Source organism: Sorex araneus, chromosome 2, assembly GCF_027595985.1.
Source record: "Sorex araneus isolate mSorAra2 chromosome 2, mSorAra2.pri, whole genome shotgun sequence".
Classification (NCBI taxonomy): domain Eukaryota; kingdom Metazoa; phylum Chordata; class Mammalia; order Eulipotyphla; family Soricidae; genus Sorex; species Sorex araneus.
This window is the reverse complement of record NC_073303.1, coordinates 136,702,437-136,724,731: the sequence shown is the minus strand read 5'-3', so window position 1 is coordinate 136,724,731 and position 22,295 is coordinate 136,702,437. Positions and strand designations below refer to the sequence as shown.

The 22,295-nt window shown below is 40.0% G+C and overlaps 1 protein-coding gene across 1 annotated transcript in view; it reads left to right on the top strand.

Annotated features, from left to right (window-relative positions):
* LOC129398791 (protein mono-ADP-ribosyltransferase PARP14-like) overlaps nt 1-22,295 on the top strand; it is a 129,463-nt gene that overhangs the window by 61,527 nt on the left and 45,641 nt on the right. The gene's annotated exons all lie outside the window — the stretch shown is intronic.

The following is a 22,295-nucleotide window of genomic DNA, read 5'->3' as shown; positions in this document are numbered from 1 at the left end:
GGCCTAGATACCATGGTTACAGTCATGTTAAGTATGTGGTTTTGATGTACACAGCGCCCACCACTACAAAAGCATCCGCATTCCTCCACCACAGTCTCTAAGCTACTTCTACTCCTCTTCTCACTCTCCCCTCCAAGGCCAAGTGTTCAGCAGTTTTTTCCCCAAATTCTATTTTATTAAAGCACCCTGATTTACTAAGTTATTCCTATTTGCATTTTAGGCACACAATATTCTATCACCGAATCCTGTCACTAGTGTGAGCTTCCTTCCACCAGTATTCCCAGTTTCCCTGTCCTACCTCCTACCAGCCTGCCATCTTGACAGGCACCTTTTAAAGTTTGGTTAGCAAGCAGCTTTGTAATTCAAGGTCAAGCATTATTGTCATTATATGTCAAGGATATATGTCATTATTGGATATTGTCTATTCTCTTGGTTTGTCTCTCTGTATTCCAAAGTTGAGTGATATCCAGTATTTGTCCTTCTCTCTCTGACTTATTTAGCTTAACATGATACCCTCCAGTTCCATCCACATTGTATATAAAAATGCATGATTTCAACTTTCAACTACACAATAATCCATTTTGTACATATATTGCATCTTTATTATTTATTCATCTGTTGCTGTACATTTGTGTTATTTCCATATAATGGCATTTGTACTAAGCACTGCAATAAGTATAACTGCACATATGTAGTTTCCAATTAATCTTTTAATGCTTCAGGAGTTTATGTCAAGAAGTAGATTGCTGGAGTGTACATTAGTTCTTTTCTTCTTACTTCTATAAGAAATCTCCAGATTCCTTTCCATAAGGTCTGAACCACACATTATTCCATCCTATAGTGGATGAGGATCCTTTTATCACCACACCCTACCTATACTAGTAATTTCCAGTTTTTTATATATTCAGTTTTAATTTGTGTAAGATTATAATTTGTTTACTTTATTTCTCTGTTAACCAGTAAATTTTTTTCATATGCCTAATGGCCATCCCCATGTCTTCTTCAGAGAAGCATCTGTTCATCTCTACTTTCCATTTTCAGATGGGGCTAATGGTTTCTTTATTTCTGAGTTTTGTGAGTGCATTGTACATCTTGGATATTAGTCCTTTATCTGATGCATTGTGTACAAATACTTCCCCCCATTCAGTAGGAAATCTTCTCAGTCTGAATTTCTCTTGCTGTGCAAAATCTTTTCAGTTTGATGTAGTATCACTTCATTGTTTTTGATATTTTTTGAGTTAAAATCATTGAACATACTTCTGAGTTCCAAATTCCATAGTTGTGTTTATATTTTATGAATTCTGGTCTTATATGAAGGTCTTTCTAAAATTTTTGTTTAGTTATATAAATTTTATTTTATTTTATTAAGTTGTTCCTAATAATTCATTACATATAATATTTGAACACCAATCGCACCACTATTGCACCTTCTCAAGACCATATTTCTTTTTTAAAAGATGTTATTTTATTTTATTTTTTAATTCAATCACCATGAGATACAGTTACAAATCTTTCATGTATGAGTTTCAGTCATACAATGATCAAACACCCATCCCTTGACTAGTGCACATTTTCCACCACCAATATCCCCATTATCCACCCCCCATCCCAACCATCCCCCTGCCTCTATGGCAGACAATTTCCCCATATTCTCTCTCTATTTTGGGGCATTATGGCTTGCAATAAGATACTGAGAGGTCATCATGTTTGGTCCTTTATATACTTTCATCATACATCTACAATCCCAAACGATACCTCCAACTGTCATTGACTTAGTGATCCCTTCTCTATTCCAGCTGCCTTCTCCCCCAGCTCATGAGGCAGGCTTCCAACTATGGGACATCAGTTTCTTTAACCATTTGTCTGTTCTTGGCACTTATGTTGTTTCCAAATTCTGGCTATTATGAATAGTGCTGCAATGAACATACAGGTGCAGATGTCATATTTACTGTGCTTTTTTGCACCCTCAGTATATATTTCCAGTAGTGGTATTGCAGGTAATATGGAAGCTCAATTTCTACGTTTTTGAGGAATGTCAGTATTATTTTTCCAAAAAGGCTGGATGCAGGCATTCTCACCAATAGTGAAGAAGAGTCCCTTTATCCCTGCATCCAAGCCAGCATGTTGCTCATGTGATTTTTTTCTTGGTTATTTATTCATGAATCATGAATCATGAAATCCCATTGATTGTCGATTTCTCAAGCAGGCTCAGTAACCTCTCCAGTCATCCTATCCCTGAGATTTTAGAAGCCTCACTCCACTCGGTCTTCCCAATGATGTGGCATTGGAGGCTCTTTCAGGGTCAGGGGAATGAGATCCAGCTTGTTACTGTCTTTAGCATATGAATACACTATGGGAAGCTTGCTATGCTGTCCCATGTGGGCAGGAAACTCTCAGTAGCTTACTAGTGTCTCCCAGAGGGAGAAGTAGGTTATAAGATATCACTTCTGGGAACTTGCTTTTAAGTCTCTGGATGTTGGTCGTTGATGGGATTACACACACCTGGGTTCCTCTGCCAGTACCTTCAAGCGTGAGGCTTGTCTGAACGTGTGGAGAGGGGTCTTGAGCATGGCTGTGGCTAGGTTCCAGTGGTCTTCAGCCGCTGGAAGCTCTGCTCGAGGCAGGGAGGGAAGCTGGAGCCCATTCCCTCCGAGGGGCCCTGGGGAAGACAGCCAGGCGTGCAGGCAAGTGACTTAATTTATTTTAATTTTTAAATGAATCACTGTGAAGTACAGGTACAGACTTACAAACTTTCATGCTTATGTTTCAGTCATACAATGATTGAGTACCCATCCCTCCACCAGTGCCCATTCTCCACCACCAATGTTACCAATATCTCTCACCACCCCCTCCCCACCCCCACTCCCATGGCAGCCACATTACCTTTTACTATCTATCTCCTTTAGGGTGTTGTGGTTTGCAATAAAGGTATTAAGTGACCATCAGTCTATAGTCTACTTTCAGCACGCATCTCCCATCTAAAGCAGACACTCCAAGCACTTTTACTTGATGGTCCCTTTTCTATCTGAACTACCTTTACCCCCAGTAAGTGAGGCCGGCTTCTAAACTGTGCAGTAATCCACCTGGTACTTATCTCTACTATTCTTGGGTGTTAATCTCCCATTTTGTTACTTTACATTTCACAAATGAGTGCCAGCTTTCTATGTCTGTCCCTCTCTTTCTGACTCATTTCATTTAACAACATGATACTTTCCATGTTGATGCACATATATGCAAATTTCATTATTTCATCTTTTCTAGCAGCTGCATAGTATTCCATTGTTTAGATGTACCAAAATTTCTTTAACTAGTCATCTGTTCTCAGGCACTCAGGATTTCTCTGATTCTGGTTAATGTAAACAGTGCTGCAATGAACATATAAGTGCAGATGCCATTTCTATATATATTTTTTGCATCTCTGGGATATATTCCCAGAAGTGGTATTGCTGGGTCAAATGGAAGCTCAATTTATAATTTTTTGAAAAGCATCCATACTGTTTTCCAAAAGGGCTGATCCAGTCGGCATTCCCACCAGCAGTGAGGGAGAGTCCCTTTCTCCTCACATCCATGCTAACACCAGTTGCTTTTGTTCTTTTGGATTTGGGCCAGTCTCTGTGGTGTGAGATGAGATCTCATTGTTGTTTTGATCTGCATCTCCCTGATGATTATTGATGAGGAGCATTTTTTTTATGTGTCTCTTGGCCATTTGGATTTCTTCTTTGAGAACGTTTCTGTTCATTTCATAGCCCCATTTTCTGATGGGGTTGGATGTTTTCTTCTTGTGCAGTTCAACCAGTGCCTTGTATATCCTTGATATCAATGCCTTATCAGATGGACATTGGGTGGATATCCTTCCCATTCTGTAGACTGTCTTCATTTTCTGGTCACTGTTTCTTTTGAGGTACAGAAGCTTCTTAGTTTAAGATAGTCTCGTTTGTTTATCTCTGTTTCCACTTGCTTGGTCAGTGGATTGTCATCTTTGAAGATGCCTTTAGCTTCAATGTTGTGAAGGGTTTTGCCGACCTTGTCTTCAATGTACCTTAAGGATTGAGGTCCGATGTTAAGTTCTTTAATCCATTTTTATCTGACTTTTGTGGATGGTTGTTTGATAGACGTCTGAGCCCCATTTTTTTGCATGTATCTCTCCAGTTTTGCCAACAACATTTGTTAAAGAGACATTTCTTGCTCCACTTCACATTTCCTGCACGCTTATCAAAGATTAGATGATCATATATTTGAGGGCATTTGTAAGGTTATTCAACCCTGTGCCATTGGTCTGCGCCACTGCATTTGTTCCAGTACCATGCTGTTTTAATTATTACCACTTTGTAGTAGAGTTCAAAGTTGGGGAAGATGATGCTTTCCATCTTCTTTTTCCCCAAGAATTGCTTTAGCTATCTGGAACAGTTTGTTTTTTCCATATGAATTTCCGGAGGGCTTAATCCTTTTCTTTGAAGAATGTCATAGGTATCCTAATAGAAATCGCATTGAATCTGTATAATGCTTTGCGGAGTATTATCATTTTGACAGTGTTAATTCTCCCAATCCATAAGCAGGGAATATGTATGTTTCCATTTACTCATGTGCTCTTAATTTCTTGAAGTAGCATTTTTCAGTTTTCTTTGTACAGGTGCTTTACCTCCTTAGTTAAGCTGATTCCAAGGTACTTGATTTTCTGAGGCATAATTTTGAACAGGATTGCTTTTTTCATGTCACTTTCTTTTCTCTCATTTTTGCATATAGGAAAGCCATGGACTTTTGGGTATTGATTTTATAGCCTGCAACTTTACTATACAAGCCTATATTGTTTCTAGGAGTTTCATAGTGGAGGCTTTAGGGTTCTCTAAATATAGTATCATATCATCTCTGAATAGTGAGAGCCATAATTCTTCCTTTCCTACCTGAATGCCCTTCATAACCTTTTCTTGCTTAACCACTATTGAGAGTACTTCCAGTACTATATTGAACAGAAATTGTGAGAGTGCGCATCCTTGTTTTTTCCCTGATCTTAAAGGGAACACTATTAGTTTTTCCCCATTGAGGATATTGCTTGCCACAGGCTTGTGGTAGATGGCTTTGACTATATTGAAGAAAATTCCTTCAATACCCATTCTGGCGAGAGTTTTCATCATAAACCGGTGCTGGATCTTGTCAAACGCTTTCTCTGCATCTGTGGATATGATCATGAGGTTTTTATCTTTTCTTTTGTTGATATGATGTTGATTGATTTCTGAATGTTAAACGATCGTTGCATCCCCGGGATAAATCCCACTTGGGGGTGGTGTATGATCTTTTTGACGAATGGTTGGATTCTTTTTGCTAATATTTTATTGAGGATCTTCTCATTCATGTTCATCAGGGATATCGGCCTACAGTTTTCTTTTTTTGTGTGGTATCTCTGTTTTCTTTTTGTATTATAGAAATATGTGCCTCATAGAAACTGTTTGGGAGAGTTTCTGTTTCTTCAATTTCCTGGAAAAGCTTGAGAAGAACTGGCAGTAGGTCCTCTTTAAATGTTTGGAAGAATTTGCTTGTGAATCCATCTGGACTGTGCTTTTGGTTTTGGGAAGACTTTTGATTACAGTTTTAATTTCTTTATTATTAATAGGTCTATTCAGGTAATCCAGATCTTCTTGATTCAACTTTGGGAAATTATAGGAATCAAGGAAGAATTTATCTATTTCTTCTAGGTTCTCTTGTTTCGTGGCATACAGATGTTCAAAGTAGTCTCTGATGATATTTTGAATTTCTTTGGTTTCTGTTGTGATGTCCCCCTTCTCATTTCTGATTCAATTTATTATGGTTCTCTCTCTCTTTCTTTTTGAGGCTTGCTAGTGGTTTATCAATCTTGTTTATTTTCTCAAGGAACCAGCTCTTGGTTTCATTGATCTTTCGGATTGTTTTTGGGTTTCCATGTCGTTAATTTCTGCTCTAATTTTTATTATATCTTTCCTTTTGCAAGGTTTGGACTCCTTTTGTTGGTCCTTTTTTAAGATCTTGAGCTATGAGGTCAAGTTATTTATGTGGGCCTTTTCTACTTTCTGAGAAATGCTTGCAGAGCTATAAATTTTCCCCTTAACATTGCTTTAGCTGTGTCCCACAAGTTTTGGTAGCTCGTGTCTTTATTCTCTTTTGTTTCCAGGAATATTTTCATATCTTCCTTGGTTTCCTCACAGACTCACTCATTGTTCAACAATGAGTTGTTTAATTTTCAGATATTTGATTTGGTTCTCTACATCTGCGTGTGATTAGCTTCTATCTTCAGTGCATCATGTTCTGAAAAGATAGTTGATACAATTTCTATCTTCCTGATACTATTGAGGTATGTTTTGTGACCCAGTACATGGTACATTTTGGAAAATGTTCCAGGTGCTCTGGAGAAAAATGTGTTGTTATGCCCAAGTTTCAGATTCCCAATTCCGGAGAGACCCGGTTCCACACATGATAATGCAAAAGCAAAGGAACTTTATTACTAGCCCGAGCCAGCGCTAGCCCGAATTAGGGTCCAAGTCTCATCCAACACAGTGGAGTCTTGACAAAGACCCCAACTCCAACTCACAAGCAGTTTACATAGGGTTAAGTTAATAAGCGGTTTTTTTTTTATTGAATCACCAAGTGGGGGGTTACAAAGTTCTCAGGATTATGTCAGTTATACAATATTCAAACACCCTTCCCTTCACCAGTGCCCATCTTCCATTACCAACCCCCCCAGTATATCTGCCGCCCCCTCCTACCTCCCTAGTCCCTACCCTTGTACGTGATAAGTTTCACTTCATTTACGCTTATCTCAATTACATTCCATGTTTCAACACACAACTCACTACCGTTGCTGGGGTTTCCCCCCAAAAAGAAAAAGACAGTCCTATTGCCAATGAGGCATTTGATAGTTCTCCATTGCTAAGAATATAGAGATATTAAGTCCTACTGTTTGTTACATAACTTTTCTTTTTCCCCCTTGCCCCGCGCCACCGAGTTCACGCCTGTTTAGTAATCGCCACGCTGTCTGACAAAGGGAAAAAAACCGAAGAGGATGATTATTTCCCGTCATCAGCCGGCGTGGGGCTCTGGCTTAGTTGATAGTCTAGTAGAGTGTCTGCAAGCAGTTTCTGGAACCAAAGGTCTTGCGCTGATATCCGCTCCGGCTCGAGATACCACCAGCGTCCCGCTGGTCCATGTACCTAATTTTTCCCCTTATTTCCCATTCCCACGCCACCAGGTCTGTTTGCTTAATGGACATCACACTATGTTTGACACCACACCACATTTCTTCCCGAGAAAGAAGGATATTTCTTCTCAGCCGGCGTGGGGATATAGCTTAGTTCAGTCTAGAGAGATGGCTACCATTTTGATTGCCTTCAATATTTCAACAAAATACTTACTATTCTTGTTAGGATCACCCACAAAAGTCTGACCCATTAAGAAGGAACCATTACATATTGCTGATACTAAGATGACATTAGGTCGCGCGGCCGCGGCAGCGGCCGCGCGGTTTTGGGTTTCTGTCTAAAGTCCAGGGAAAAAGTTGAAGGAGAGAGAGAGAGATTTCCGCACGGGGGACCTGGCGGAAACTCTCAAGTCACATACTGCAGGTTGCTGGTGGGCTGCTGGTGTCCCAAGCAGCTCCTTCCTCTTCTTCAGTCATTCTGGGGGTGCGGGCGCGGAGAAATGGGAAAGCCCACGTGGCTGCACTCTCTTTAAGTGTCCGATGTGGGCGGAGACCGGTACTTCCCCGCCCTCGATCCCCCGCCAGCCGCGCCGCGCGTTTGGGTGCGTCTCTCCATTTTGTGCTCAGAAGTGGGGTAGATGCTGTGCTGTGCCCAGGAAAAGTTGAGGGAAAGAGAGAGAGATTAAAGAAAAAAAAAGAGAAACGCCGGTCCCCCGCTCGGGGGACCTGGCGGAAACTCTCAAGTCACATACTGCAGGTTGCTGGTGGACTGCTGGTGTCCCAAGCAGCTCCTTCCTCTTCTTCAGTCATTCTGGGGGTGCGGGCGCGGAGAAATGGGCAAGAAGCGGTTTTTATACTGGATTATTTTTAGCATTGGCCTTATTACATCAGTGGTCAGCAATTAGACAGCAGGTACCTCTAGCGGTTTGGGGTTCTATCCCAACAAGGGTGTGGTGACTCTCATGATTGGCCAGATCCAACTGCCCAGTTTCTTTCTTTTTTAAATTTTATTGAATTATCGTGAGATACTTACAAGCTTTCATGTTTGGGTTACAATCTCACAATGATCAAACACCCATCTCTCCACCAGTGCACATTCCCCAACACCAATATCCCCGGTATACACTTCCCCTTTCCCACCCTCCCCCTGCCTCCATGGCAGACAATATTCCCCATACTCTCTCTCTACTTTTGGGCATTATGGCTTGCAACAGAGACACTGAGAGGTCATCATGTTTGGTCCATTATCTTCTTTTGACATGCATCTCCCATCCCGACTGATTCCTCCTACCATCATTTTCTTAGTGATCCCTTCTCTATTCCAGCTGCCTTCTCCACTCCGCTCATGAAACAGTCTTCCAGCTATGGGGCAATCCCCCTGGCCCTTGTATCTACTGTTCTTGGGTGTCAGCCTCATGTGATATTATTCTATACTCCACAAATGAGTGCAGTCCTTCTATGTCTGTCCCTCTCTTTCTGACTCATTTCACTTAGCATGATACTCTCCATGTTTATCCATTTATAAGCAAATTTCATGACTTCATCTCTCCTAACAGCTGCGTAGTATTCCATTGTGTACTAAAGTTTCTTTGGCAAGTCATCTGTTCTAGACTGCCCAGTTTCTTATCTAAGTGAGTTATTCTATTGGGAGTTTACCAGAAACTGCAAGTCCTTCTTTGAGGAAACAGAAACTGAGGCCTAGTTGAGACTTAATGTTAGTTGCATCTTGTCATGGCTGCTGAGGAGCCTGATTCTTGGGCCTCACTGTGTTCTTTGGAAGGGGGATTTAAAGCCCTGTATAAATCTATTAGCCTTCTCTCTTCTATTTCTTCCTTCAAAGCCAGTGTTTTCTTGCTGAGTTTTAATCTTGTTGATCTATCCAGAGTCATAAAGTGGTGTTAAAGTCTCCAACTACTATTGTGTTTCTAGAAATGTCCTCCTTAAAATCTATTAGCAGTTGTTTTGAATATCTAGAAGGTCCCTCATTGGGTGCATATACATTTAGGAGTGTGATTTATTCCTGTTGTACATATTCCTTGATTAATAAAAGATGGCCTTTGCTGTCCCTTCTAATCTTTTTTCAACCTTAAAAAGATTAGTAAGGCCACCCCAGCTTTTTTGATGGAGTTGTTTGCTTGCAGGATTGTTTTCCATCCTTTGACTTTGAGTCTGTATTTGCTCTAACTGTTCAGATCTGTTTCTTGTAGGCAGAAGAATGTTGGTTTCAATTTCTGAATCCATTTTGCTACTCTGTGTCTCTTAATTGGTGCATTTAGACCATTGACATTGAGAGAGATTATTGTCATGGTTTTGTGCTATCTTTCTGTAGAGGTTTGTTGTGCTTGTAGGGGGTTTTCTTGCCTTACAATTGCCCCTCTAGTTCTCCTTCTAAGTTTGGTTTTGATTCTATGAAGTTCCTGAGGGGTTGTTTATCCATGAAATCATGTATCACTCCTTCGAGCTTGAGAGTTTAGCTGGTAATGAGTTCATTTCATTGAGTTTTTTTTTTTCACTATATCCCACCATTGTCTTTGGGCTTGGAAGGTTTCCTCTGATATGCTTGCTGTAAATCTAAGGGGTGCTGTGCTCGTTTGTATGTGATTTCCTTCTTTGGCCTTGCTGCTTTCAGTATTGTGTCTCTACCCGTGTCTCTATCTGTGTCTCTATCAGAATGGCATCCATCATTCTGATTATGATATGTCTTGGAGTTTTTTATTAGTGCCTCTTTTAGCTGGCACTGTTCAGGCTCCTTGGATCTGGGTGTCTGCATTCTCCAGCGATGGGAACGTCTCAGCAATGATATCTTTAACTGTGGCTTTTCCATTGGGGTTGCCTCCCTGTCTTGGTACTCCGATGATTCTTATGTTGTTCCTCTTGAATTTATCTCCTAGGTATCTGATTCAGCTCTTTTGAGGTCTTTTCCCATTGTTTATTGTTGCCTGTAAGCTTTCTGCAGCTCATCTTGAACTTCATTGATTCTGTCTTTGGCTGTATTCATTTTAAGGTTGAGGGCACCCACTGAGTTTTTAATTTCATCTACCGAATCCTTTATTAGTGACATTTCTCTTTGCAGCTTTCTTATTGCTGCTCTCACTTCTTCCTGAATTTTTTTGACTGACTGTCTGAAACTGTTCCACTGTTTCGTTCATGTCCTCCTTTAATTTATTGGATTCTTGTTCAACCGTTTATTTGAGTTCATTAAATATCTTCAACATTTTATCTCTGAATTCTCTATCGGACAGACCTTATTTGTAGGTACCCCCTGTTGAGGCTTCTGGACACTTTTTTTTCTTTTTGGGTCACACCCAGCGATGCTCAGGGGTTATTCCTGGCTTTGTACTCAGGAATTACTCCTGGCGGTGCTTGGGGGACCATATGGAATGCCGGGGATCGAACCCGGGTCAGCCGCGTGCAAGGCAAACCTTGCTATGCTATCGCTCCGGCCCCAAGGCTTCTGGACTCTTCTTCATCCTCTCCTCATGGTGAGAATTTTCTCTGTTTCTTCATGTTGTGGTGGTAGTATGGAGGTGGGACCTTCCAGTTTACTATCAGTATTCCCCTTCTGCTGCAAGAAAGGATTCTGGATGAGCTCAGTCGATGGTAGTCGCCTTTTTCTCCTTCTAGAATACTACCTTCCTCTTAGGTGCTCCTCTGTAACTTATGTGAGGCCTCTAGTGAAGCTTCAGAGGTTGTGCTTTTTTTGTGTGTTAGGCTTGCAAAGCTTCTTGTGTTCTCCAGTATTTTGGTGAAATTTGAGTAGGCTAGTGAACTATTGGCCTATTGTGTTTCATATAGCCAAGAATTTCTTCACAGAATTAGGTAATGGGGGTTGAGATGTGAGTCCAGAGTGCTGGGAAAGGGGAAAATGACTGCAATGGTCCCTAGAGACCACGCCCACTGCCATGGGGGCCATGCTCCCTGCTGGTTCCAGGAGTCTGGGAGGAATTCAGGTTGGATGGCAGGCTGGGGCACGGGGTTTGGCTGCAGGCCAGGAAGTCACACACCTGTGGAGCAAACCAGCGGCACTGGAAGGGCCTATATGAAAGTCTTTAATCCACTAATCCATGTTGAGTGAACTTTTGTAAGTGGTATGAGATATTGTACCAGTTTCTTTTTTTTCCTTCTTTCTTTTTGCTGTGAATATCCAGCTTAAAGAGGTTTTCTTACTCCACTTTATGCACCATGCTCCTTTTTACTAGGTTAACTATCTACAAATCTGAAGACTTAGCTCTGGGTTTTCACTTACATTTTATTTATGTAAGAGTTTATATTTATTCCAGTACCATACACTTTTTATTACAATAGCTTTAGAGTATAATTTAAAATCAGGAAATGCATTACTTCCTATCTTTTTTTCAGACATATTTTGACTATTCTATGAGTTTTGTGATTTCATTAGAATTTGATCCAAGTTCTTGAATAATGCCATAGGAAGTTTGATGGGGATTGCATTAAATCTGTGTAATGCTTTAGATGCTATTATCAGTTTAACATTTTTAGTTCTTCAAATCTGTAATATGTAATATTTTTCCATTTACTGATGGTATCTTTTATGCATTTCAGTATTGCGTTACAGTTTCTATATATAGGTCTTTCATATCCTAGGTTAAGTTCATTCCTAGGTATTTGATGTCCTGAGGCATCAAAAAAGTGAAGTTTTCTATTTATTTATCTCTTTCCTTTATAGTTCATTTTTCATATAAAATGCAACAATTTGTTGTGTTTATTTGGTAGGCTGCTACTTTGATGAATTGGCTTATTGTTTATAGTAGTTTTTAGTGGAGTTTTAGAATTTTGTATGCTTATTATTTATCTATAAATAGTAATAATTTAACTTATTTTTCAATTTGGATCCCTTTGATTTATTTTTCTTGTTTGCTTCAGTGAGAACTTTAAAAATTATATAGAAATAAGGAGAGAAAGTAGGCATCCTTGCCTGCTGCTTAATCACAGAGAGAAAGTTTACAGTATTTCAACATTAAGCATGATGTTGTTTGCTGGTTTATTTTACAGGGACATTACTATCTGGGGGTATGTCCCTAATATCCATATTTTGTTGAGGGTTTTTCCATTATGGATATTAAATTATGGAGGTGGAATTTTGCCAAAATATTTCTCTGAATATATTTTTATGAGTATATGATCTTGATCTTTTCTTTTCATATGGTGCATCACATAAATGATTTGCATATATTATTTATTTTATAAAGTAGTTCACAGTATTCGATTACATTTAATATTCAAACACCAAGCCCACCACCATTACACCTTCCCACCACCATATTTTGGATGTTTTCATCTGAACCCCAACCCCTGCCCCAAAGCAGAAACGAAATAATATATTTTATTTTTTATTTTTTTTAATTTTTTTAATTTATTTATTTTTAATTAGAGAATCACCGTGAGGGTACAGTTACAGATTTATACACTTTTGTGCTTAATACTTCCCTCATACAAAGTTCGGGAACCCATCCCTTCACCAGTGCCCATTCTCCACTACCCATAAAACCAGCGTCCCTCCCACCCTCCCCAATCCCATCTCCCCCCCACCCCACCCTGCCACTGTGGCAGGGCATTCCCTTCTGTTCTCTCTCTCTAATTAGCTGTTGTGGTTTTCAATAAAGGTGTTGAGTGGCCGCTGTGCTCAGTCTCTAGCCCTCATTCATCCCGCAACTCCCTCCCCCCACATGGCCTTCAACTACAATGTAGTTGGTGATAGCTTCTCTGAGTTGCCCTTTCCCCAGAACGTGAGGCCAGCCTTGAAGCCATGGAGTCAACCTCCTGGTACTTATTTCTACAGTTCTTGGGTGTTAGTCTCCCACTCTGTTATTCTATATACCATAGATGAGTGCAATCTTTCTATGTCTGTCTCTCTCTTTCTGACTCATTTCACTCAGCATGAAACTTTTCATGCCCATCCACTTAACTACAAAATTCTTGACCTCCTTTTTTCTAACAGCTGCATAGTATTCCATTGTATAGATGTATCAAAGTTTCCTCAACCAGTCATCCGTTCTGGGGCATTCGGGTTTTTTCCAGATTCTGGCTATTGTAAACAGTGCTGCGATGAACATACATGTGCAGATGTTGTTTCGATTATACTTTTTTGCCTCTCTGGGATATATTCCCAGCAGTGGTATTGCTGGGTCAAATGGGAATTCAATATCTAATTTTTTGAGAATCGTCCAAATTGTTTTCCAGAAGGGCTGAACCAGTCGGCATTCCCACCAGCAGTGAAGAAGGGTCCCTTTCTCCCCACATCCTCTCCAACAGCGGTTGCTTTTGTTCTTTTGGATGTGTGCTAGTCTCTGTGGTGTGAGGTGGTATCTCATGGTTGTTTTGATCTGCATCTCTCTGATGATTAGTGATGTAGAGCACTTTTTCATGTGTCTTTTGGCCATTCGTATTTCTTCCTTGGTAAAGTTTCTGTTCATTTTTTCGCCCCATTTTTTGATGGGGTTGGATGTTTTCTTCTTGTAGAGTTCAACCAGTGCTTTATATACCATTGATATCAACCCTTTATCTGATGGATATTGTGTAAATATCCTTTCCCATTCTGTGGATAGTCTTTGTATTCTGGTCACTGTATCTTTTGCGGTGCAGAAGCTTTTTAGTTTAATGTAGTCCCATTTGTTGATCTCTGTTTTTACTAGATTGCTTAGTTAGTTCCGTGTCACCTTTGAAGATACCTTTATCTTCAATATCGTGGAGGGTTTTGCCGACCTTGTCTTCAATGTACCTTATGGTTTGTGGTCTAATGTTGAGGTCTTTAATAAATTTTGATGTGACTTTTGTGCATGGTGTCAGGTCAAGGTCTAAACCCATTTTTTTGCATGTGGTTGTCCAGTTGTGCCAGCACCATTTGTTAAAGAGGCTTTCCTTGCTCCACTTCACATCTCTTGCTCCCTTATCAAAGATTAGATGATCATACATTTGGGGTTGTGTGTAGGGATATTCCACCCTGTTCCATTGGTCTACGGCTCTGCCTTTGTTCCAGTACCATGCTGTTTTAATTGTTACTGCTTTGTAGTAAAGTTTGAGGTTGGGGAGGGTGATGCCTCCCATCATCTTTTTCCCAAGAATTGTTTTAGCTATCCTTGGACGTTTGTTATTCCATATGAATTTTAGGATTGCTTGATCCATTTCTTTGAAGAATGTCATGGGTATACTTATAGGGATCGCATTGAATCTGTATAATGCTTTAGGGAGTATTGCCATTTTGACAACATTGATTCTCCCTATCCACGAGCAGGGTATATGTTTCCATTTCCTCATGTCCTCTTTGATTTCATGGAGTAGCGTTTTGTAGTTTTCTTTGTAAAGGTCTTTTACTTCCTTGGTTAAGCTGATTCCGAGGTACTTGATTTTCTGGGGCACGATTGTGAATGGGATTGCTTTTTTCATGTCCCTTTCCTCTGCCTCATTGTTTGCATATATGAAGGCCATGGATTTTTGGGTATTGATTTTGTAGCCTGCAACTTTACTGTATAAGTCTATTGTTTCTAAGAGTTTCTTAGTAGAGGCTTTAGGCTTTTCTAGATATAGTATCATGTCGTCTGCAAATAGTGAGAGTTTGATTTCTTCCTTTCCTATCTGGATGCCCTTAATCTCTTTTTCTTGTCTAATAGCTATCGCAAGTACTTCCAGTACTATATTGAAGAGGAGTGGTGAGAGTGGGCATCCTTGTCTTGTGCCTGATCTCAGAGGAAAGGCCCTTAGTTTTTCCCCGTTGAGGATAATGCTTGTCGTAGGCTTGTGATAGATGGCTTCGACTATCTTGAGGAAAGTTCCTCCAAACCCCATTTTGGCGAGGGTTTTCATCATGAAAGGATGTTGGATCTTGTCAAATGCTTTCTCTGCATCTATTGATATGATCATATGGTTTTTATCTTTAATTTTGTTGATATGCTGGATTATGTTGATTGATTTCCGAATGTTAAACCATCCTTGCATCCCTGGGATGAATCCCACTTGGTCGTGATGTATGATCTTTTTGATGAGTTGTTGGATCCTATTTGCTAGTATTTTGTTGAGGATTTTCGCATCGGTGTTCATCAGGGAAATTGGTCTGTAATTTTCTTTCTTAGTGGTGTCTTTGTTTGCTTTTGGTATTAGGGAGATATGTGCTTCATAGAAACTGTTTGGGAGAGTTCCTGATTTTTCAATTTCCTGGAAAAGTTTGAGGAAAACAGGCAATAGGTCTTCTTTAAATGTTTGGAAGAATTCGCCAGTGAAACCATCTGGGCCTGGGCTTTTGTTTTTGGGGAGGTTTTTGATTACAGTTTCAATTTCCTTAACATTGATGGGTCTATTCAGGTATTCCAGGTCTTCTTTCTTCAGTGTTGGGAGATTGTAGGAATCAAGGAATCCATCCATTTCTTTTAGGTTCTCCTTTTTTGTGGCGTAAAGACCTTCAAAGTAGTCTCTAATGATCTTTTGAATCTCACTGGTTTCTGTTATGATGTCCCCCTTTTCATTTCTGATTCGATTTATTAGAGTTTTCTCTCTTTCTTTCTTTGTGAGTCTTGCTAGCGGTTTATCAATCTTATTTATTTTCTCAAAGAACCAACTCTTTGTTTCATTGATCTTTCGGATTGTATTTTTGGTTTCGATGTCATTAATTTCTGCTCTAATTTTTATCATTTCTTTCCTTCGTTCTGGTTTGGAGTCCTTTTTCTGGTCCTTTTCTAAGGTCTTGAGTCGTGAAGTCAAGCTATCTATGTGGGTCCTTTCTTCCTTCCTGAGGAATGCTTGGAGAGCTATAAATTTTCCCCTTAACACGGCTTTAGCTGCGTCCCATAGGTTTTGGTAGCTCGTGTCTTCATTCTCATTTGTTTCTAAGTATCTTTTGATTTCTTCCTTGATTTCCTTCCTGACCCACTCATTGTTCAACATTGAATTGTTTAATTTAGGTGTTTGATTTGATTTTCCGTATTTGTGAGTGGTTAGCTTCTATCTTCAGCGCATCGTGGTCTGAAAAGATGGTTGATACAATTTCTATTTTTCCGATTCTATTGAGGTATGTTCTGGGGCCCAGTACATGGTCTATTTTAGAAAATGTTCCATGTGCACTGGAAAAGAATGTGTATTCTTTCTTTTTAGGGTGTAAGGCCCTGTATAGGTCTATTAGGCCTCTCTCTTCAATTTCTTCTTTCAGAGTCAGTGTTTCCTTGTTGAGTTTTGTTCTTGTGGATCTATCTAGAGGCGATAAGGCCGTATTGAAGTCTCCGACTACAATTGTGCTGTTAGTGATGTCCTCTTTGAAGTCTGTTAGGAGTTGTTTTAAATATTTAACTGGTCGTTCGTTAGGAGCATATACGTTTAAGAGTGTGATTTCTTCCTGTTGTACATATCCCTTGATAAACAGAAAATGACCTTCGCTGTCCCTTTTGATCTTTTTCATCCTGAAATCTATGTTGTCGGATACCAGGATGGCCACTCCAGCTTTTTTAAGCGGGTTGTTTGCTTGCAGGATTGTTTTCCATCCTTTGACTTTGAGTCTATGTTTACTCTGTTTGTTCAGGTGTGTTTCTTGCAGGCAACAGAATGTTGGGTTTAATTTCCGGATCCATTTAGCCACTCTGTGTCTCTTGATAGGTGCATTTAGGCCATTGACATTGAGAGAGATTATTGTGATGTGGTTTTGTGTCATCTTTCTGTGGGATTTGTTGTTCTTATGGGGCTCCTCCTTGTCTTACAGTAGCTCCTTTAGACCTTCTTTCAAGGTTGGTTTTGAGTCTATGAAGTTCCTGAGCTGTTGTTTATCCGAGAAATAGTGTATGGTTCCTTCGAGTTTGAGTGAGAGTTTAGCCGGATAAAGTATTCTTGGTGAGGCATTCATTTCGTTGAGTTTTTTCACTATGTCCCACCATTGTCTTCGGGCTCGGAGGGTTTCTTCTGACAGATCGGCCGTAAATCTGAGGGGTGCTCCTTTGTATGTGATTTCCTTCCTTGACCTTGCTGCTTGCAGAATTGTGTCTCTATCCATGGTATCCGTCATTCTGACTATGATATGCCTTGGTGTCTTTTTATTCGGGTCTCTTTTTGCTGGTACTCTTCGGACTCCTTGTATCTGGATGCCTGCCTTCTCCAGCTCTGGGAATTTCTTAGCAATGATATCTTTGACTGTGTTTTTTTCATTGGGGTTGCTTCCCTGCGGTTCTGGTACTCCAATGATTCTTATGTTGTTCCTCTTGAAGTCATCCCCCAGGGCTCTGATTCGCTCTATAGCCATTTTGAGGTCTTTGTCCATGATTTGTTGTTGTCTATAAGCTTTCTGCAGCTCATCTTCCAGATCACTGATTCTGTCTTCGGCTGTAGTCTTTCTACTGTTGAGGGCATCTAGAGAGATTTTTAATTCATCTACAGATTCCTTTATTTGTGAGACTTCCGTTCGAAGGTTTGAAATTTCTGCTCTCATTTCTGCTCTCATTTCTTCCTGGATTTTCTTGGTAGACCGTTCCAGCGCTTCATTCATCTCCTCCCTTAATTTATTGGATGTCTGTTCCATATTTGCTTGGAGTAGGTCGACTCTCCTCAAGATTTCCTCTCTGAATTGTTTATCTGAGAGGTCGTAGATGTGAGAAGCCCCTGTTGAGGTTTCTGGTATCTTTTCTTCCCCCTCTCTTCGCGGAGGGGATTTTCGCTGCTTCTTCATTTTGTCATGGAAGTATAGAGTTGGAACCTTGTAGTTATTTATTCCTCTTCCTTTTTGTGGGAAGAAGGGGCTCCGATTGTGCTAAACTTCCCTTATTCACTGATAGCTTTTATGCTGTCAGCCTAAGCTAATGGCTATTTTGCGTAAGTATTTGAGATCGCAAAAGTGAATTTTCAAAGGAATACACAGTACCGATTGAGCTGAGGTAGCAAAGAATAACTGCAGCCGCGTTAGCGGCCACCGCTCCGAAAGTAGGCCACGCCCACTTCGAGACCACGCCCACTAAGACACAGGCCACGCCCCCAGTGTCTTCCTGTTGATGGGGGGGCGGGAGGGCGTGGCCGAGGGATGGTCCTCGTACCTGAAGGATGTGCACAGTTACAAGCCGGTTCGGGGAGACGGGCTGCTCAGGGCGGGCGGGGAGTGGCTTTAGAAACTCGGGGGACGCAGACCGAAATAATATATTTTATATTGTTTGTTATGAAAAACCACTGAAAGTTCTACAAAAAGGTTTCGTTAGAGAAAGAATGTGAAGATGGTTGTATTTCACCCAGAGGCCAATAAGATCACTAACATGTTAAATGTTGAGCCTTGTGTGCATATATATGTGTGTATATATATATATACATATATATGTGTATATATATGTAAAAAATAAGATTGGTTGCCTCCTACGTTGAACCTCATCAAATGTGGTGCAGTACTCTTGGATTATGGGTGATGTTTAGTATGAAGTGTAGAAGCCATGGAGTCCAGGAATAGGTTCACTCGTGGGTGAGGCTCGGCCCAAGCATGAGGAGAGCAGCCATGAGCCTGGCGGCAGTTGAGTTCTGGAGGTTTTCAGCTGCAGAGGCTCGGTACCTTGGGGCAGGGAGGGATCTCACCCTCCCCCACTCTGGGGTGCCCTGAATGTAACAGCCTGGCACAAGGTCCGGTGGTATGGTTATGACTAGTGTCATGTTATGCTCCCTTCTGGGAGAGAAGGACATGTGACTCTGGATAGTGGCCAGTGATGAGACTATCTGGTGCTAGCCAGCGGTGGCTTATGGGAGTTGCCGGAGATGGAATACAGGTGGAGGGTCCCCATTACCAGTCCCGTTGAACCCAAAGTTCTCAGTGACAAAGTCCTGCATATCTGGGTTTTCTGGGGATTCACTCCTGGGTGGAGCTCAGCCCAAGCGTGTGGAGAGTGTCTGTGAGCATGGCAGCAGTTGAGTTCTGAAGGTTTTCGGTTGCCAGGGCTGGATCCCTTGGGGCAAGGATGGGTGATTTGCATATATTGAATCATTCTTACAGCCATGGGAGTCTCCAACTTGATCATATTATGTGGTACTTTTGATTTATTGTGTTTGGTTTGCTAAGATTTTGTTGAGGATTTTTTGATCAATGTTTATCGGGGGCATGAATCTATAATTTTTTACACTGGTGTTCTCTATATAATTTTGGTATTAGTATAATATTTACTTCATAGAATCTATTTAAAAGTATACTTGTTTCTTTGATAATTTGAAAGAGCTTGAACAGTATAAAGAGTAATTCTTTGAAATTTTGATTCAATTCCCTGTGAACCCATGTGGACCAAACTTTTTTCCTTGGGAAAATTTTTATTTGCTCTTTCAAGTTCCTTACTTCTTATTGACCTGCTAATGTTTTCTACTTCTCCTGGTTAAATTTCAGGAGGTATTATGATTTTAATAATTCATTCATGTCTTTTAGGTTCTCTAGCTTAGTGCTATAGTGTTGTTCATAATAACCTTGTATAATCTTTTGTATATTTAAGGTGTCCTGTCTTCAAACTTACTAGGGCTTTCTAATTTTTTCTTCATAAATATGGCTAATAGTTTGATAATTTTGTTTTTTTTATTAGAAAAATGCAACCAGCTTCTGGTTTCCTTGATCATTTTTGTTTTCTATATTTCTTTGTATTTGATATAGTTGTATTATTTCCTTCCTTTTACTTACCTTAGGATTCACTTATTGTCCTTTTCTAGTTTCTAAAGCTGTGAGGTCCTTAATCTAAGCTTTTCCCCGCTGATATAAGCATGTACTGCCATAAACTTCCCTGTTAGTGCTACCTTTGCTGATTTCTATAAGATCTAATAATTTCTGTCTTTATTCTCATTTATTTTTTAGAAAAATTTTTAGTTTTCTCTTTGATTTCTCTTTGATCCAATTGTTATTTAGCATCATTTTTTTTCAGTTTTCAAATTCTTAGAACTTTTCCCTACATTCTTTTTATTTAGTAGCACTGCATTGTAGCACTGTTGTCCGTTGTTCATCGATTTGCTCGAGCAGGCACCGGTAACATCTCATTGTGAGACTTATTGTTAACTGTTTTTGGCATATCAAATATGCCACGGGTAGCTTGCCAGGCTCTGCCGTGCAGGTGAGATACTCTTGGTAGCTTTCCAGGCTCTCCAAGAGTGACGAGGAACCAAACCCAAGTTGGCTGCGTGCAAGATAAATGCCCCACCCGCTGTGCTATCGCTCCAAGATAGAAATTAATAATAGTTTATGTTTCTATCTTCATAGCATTGTTGTCTAAAATGATACTTGATGCAATTTCTACTTCATGACTTTATGGACACTAAAACTGTGTCACAACATGTACTATCCTAGAGAATAATAGTACATGTTCACTGGAGAAGAATGTGCATTTGGCTTTCAGGGGACGGAAGGCCCTATCTATTAGGCCCAGTCTTCCAGTTTATCACTTAGGGCTCATTTATTTATTAATATTTTGGCTAGTTGATTTTCAGAGATTTTTGGGAGTTTCATGTTGTTAATTTCAGCTCTAAGTTTTGTTATTTCTTTTCTTCTGCCTGGTTTGAGCTCCTTTTGTTGGTCTATTATGTTGAGCTGTGAAGTCAAGTTATCTATGTAGGCCCTTTCTTCCTTCCTGACGAATCCTTGCAGAGCTATAAATTTTCTCCTTAACACAGCTTTATCTGTGTCTCATAGATTCTGGTAACTCGTGTCTTCATTCTCATTTGTTTCCAGATATCTTCTGATTTCTTCTTTGATTTACTTCCTAACCCACTCTTTCAACATTAAGTTGTTTAATTTCCAGGTGTTTTATTTGTTTCTCTGTGTCTGTGAATGATTAAATTCTATCTTCAGTGCGTCGTGGTCTGAAAAAATAGTGGATACAATTTCTATCTTCCTGATTATATTGAGGTCTGTTTTATGACCCAGAACGTGGTCTATTTTGGAAAATGTTCCATGTGCACTGGAAAAAATGTATATTCTTTCATTTGGGGTTGCAAAACCCTTTATAGATCTATTAGTTCACTGTCTTCTATCTCGTCCTTCAAAGTCAGTGTTTTCTTGCTAAGTTTTAATCTTTTTGATCTATCTAGAGGTGATAGGGCAGTGTTGAAGTCTCCAACTACTATTGTGTTGCTAGTAATGTCCTTGTTAAGATTTGTTAGTAATTGTTTTAAGTATTTAGCTGGTCCCTCATTCAATGCGAACACGTTTAGGAGTGTGATTTCTTCCTGCTGAATATATCCCTTGATTAGTAAAAAATGACCTTCGCTGTCCCTTCTAATATTTTTCAACCTGAAATCTATGCTGTCGGATACTAGTATGACCACCTCGGCTTTTTTGAGGGAGTTGTTTGCTTACAGGATTGTTTTCCATCCATTGACTTTGAGTCTGTGTTTGCTCTGACTATTCAGATGTGCTTCTTGTAGGCAGCAAAATTTTTGGTTTAGTTTCTGAATCCGTTTTGCCACTCTATGTCTCTTAATTGGTGCATTTAGACCATTGACATTGAGAGATATTATTGTCATGGGATTTTGTGCCATCTTTCTGTAGGGGTTTGTTATGCTTGTAGGGTTTTTCTTATCTCACAGTAGCCCCTTTATTCCTTCTTTTAAATTTGGTTTTGCATTCATGAAGTTCCTGAGCTGTTGTTTATCCATGAAATAGTGTATTGTTCCTTTGAGTTTGAGTGTGAGTTTAGCCAGATAAAGTATTCTTGGTAAGGTGTTCATTTCATTGAGTTTTTTTCACTATATCCCACCATTGTCTTCAGGCTTGGAGAGTTTCCTCTGATAGGTCTGCTGAAAATCTAAGGGGTACTCCTTTGTATGTGATTTTTTCCTTCTTTGACCTTGCTGCTCTCAGTTTTCTGTCTCTATTGGTGGCATCTATCATTCTGACTATGATATGTCTCGGAGTCTTTTTATTAGGGTCTCTTTTAGCTGACACCCTTTGGGCTCCTTGGATCTGGATGCCTGCATTCTCGAGCTCTGGGAATTTCTTAGCAATGATGTCTTTAACTGTGGTTTTTCTCATTGGGGTTACACCCCTGTCCTTCTGGTACTCAGATGATTCTTATGGTGTTCCTTTTGAGGTCATCCCCTAGGACTCTGATTCACCCTAGAGCTATTTTGAGGTCTTTTGCCATTATTTGTTGTTGCCTGTAAGCTTTCTGCAGCTCATCTTCAAGCTCACTGTTTCTGTCTT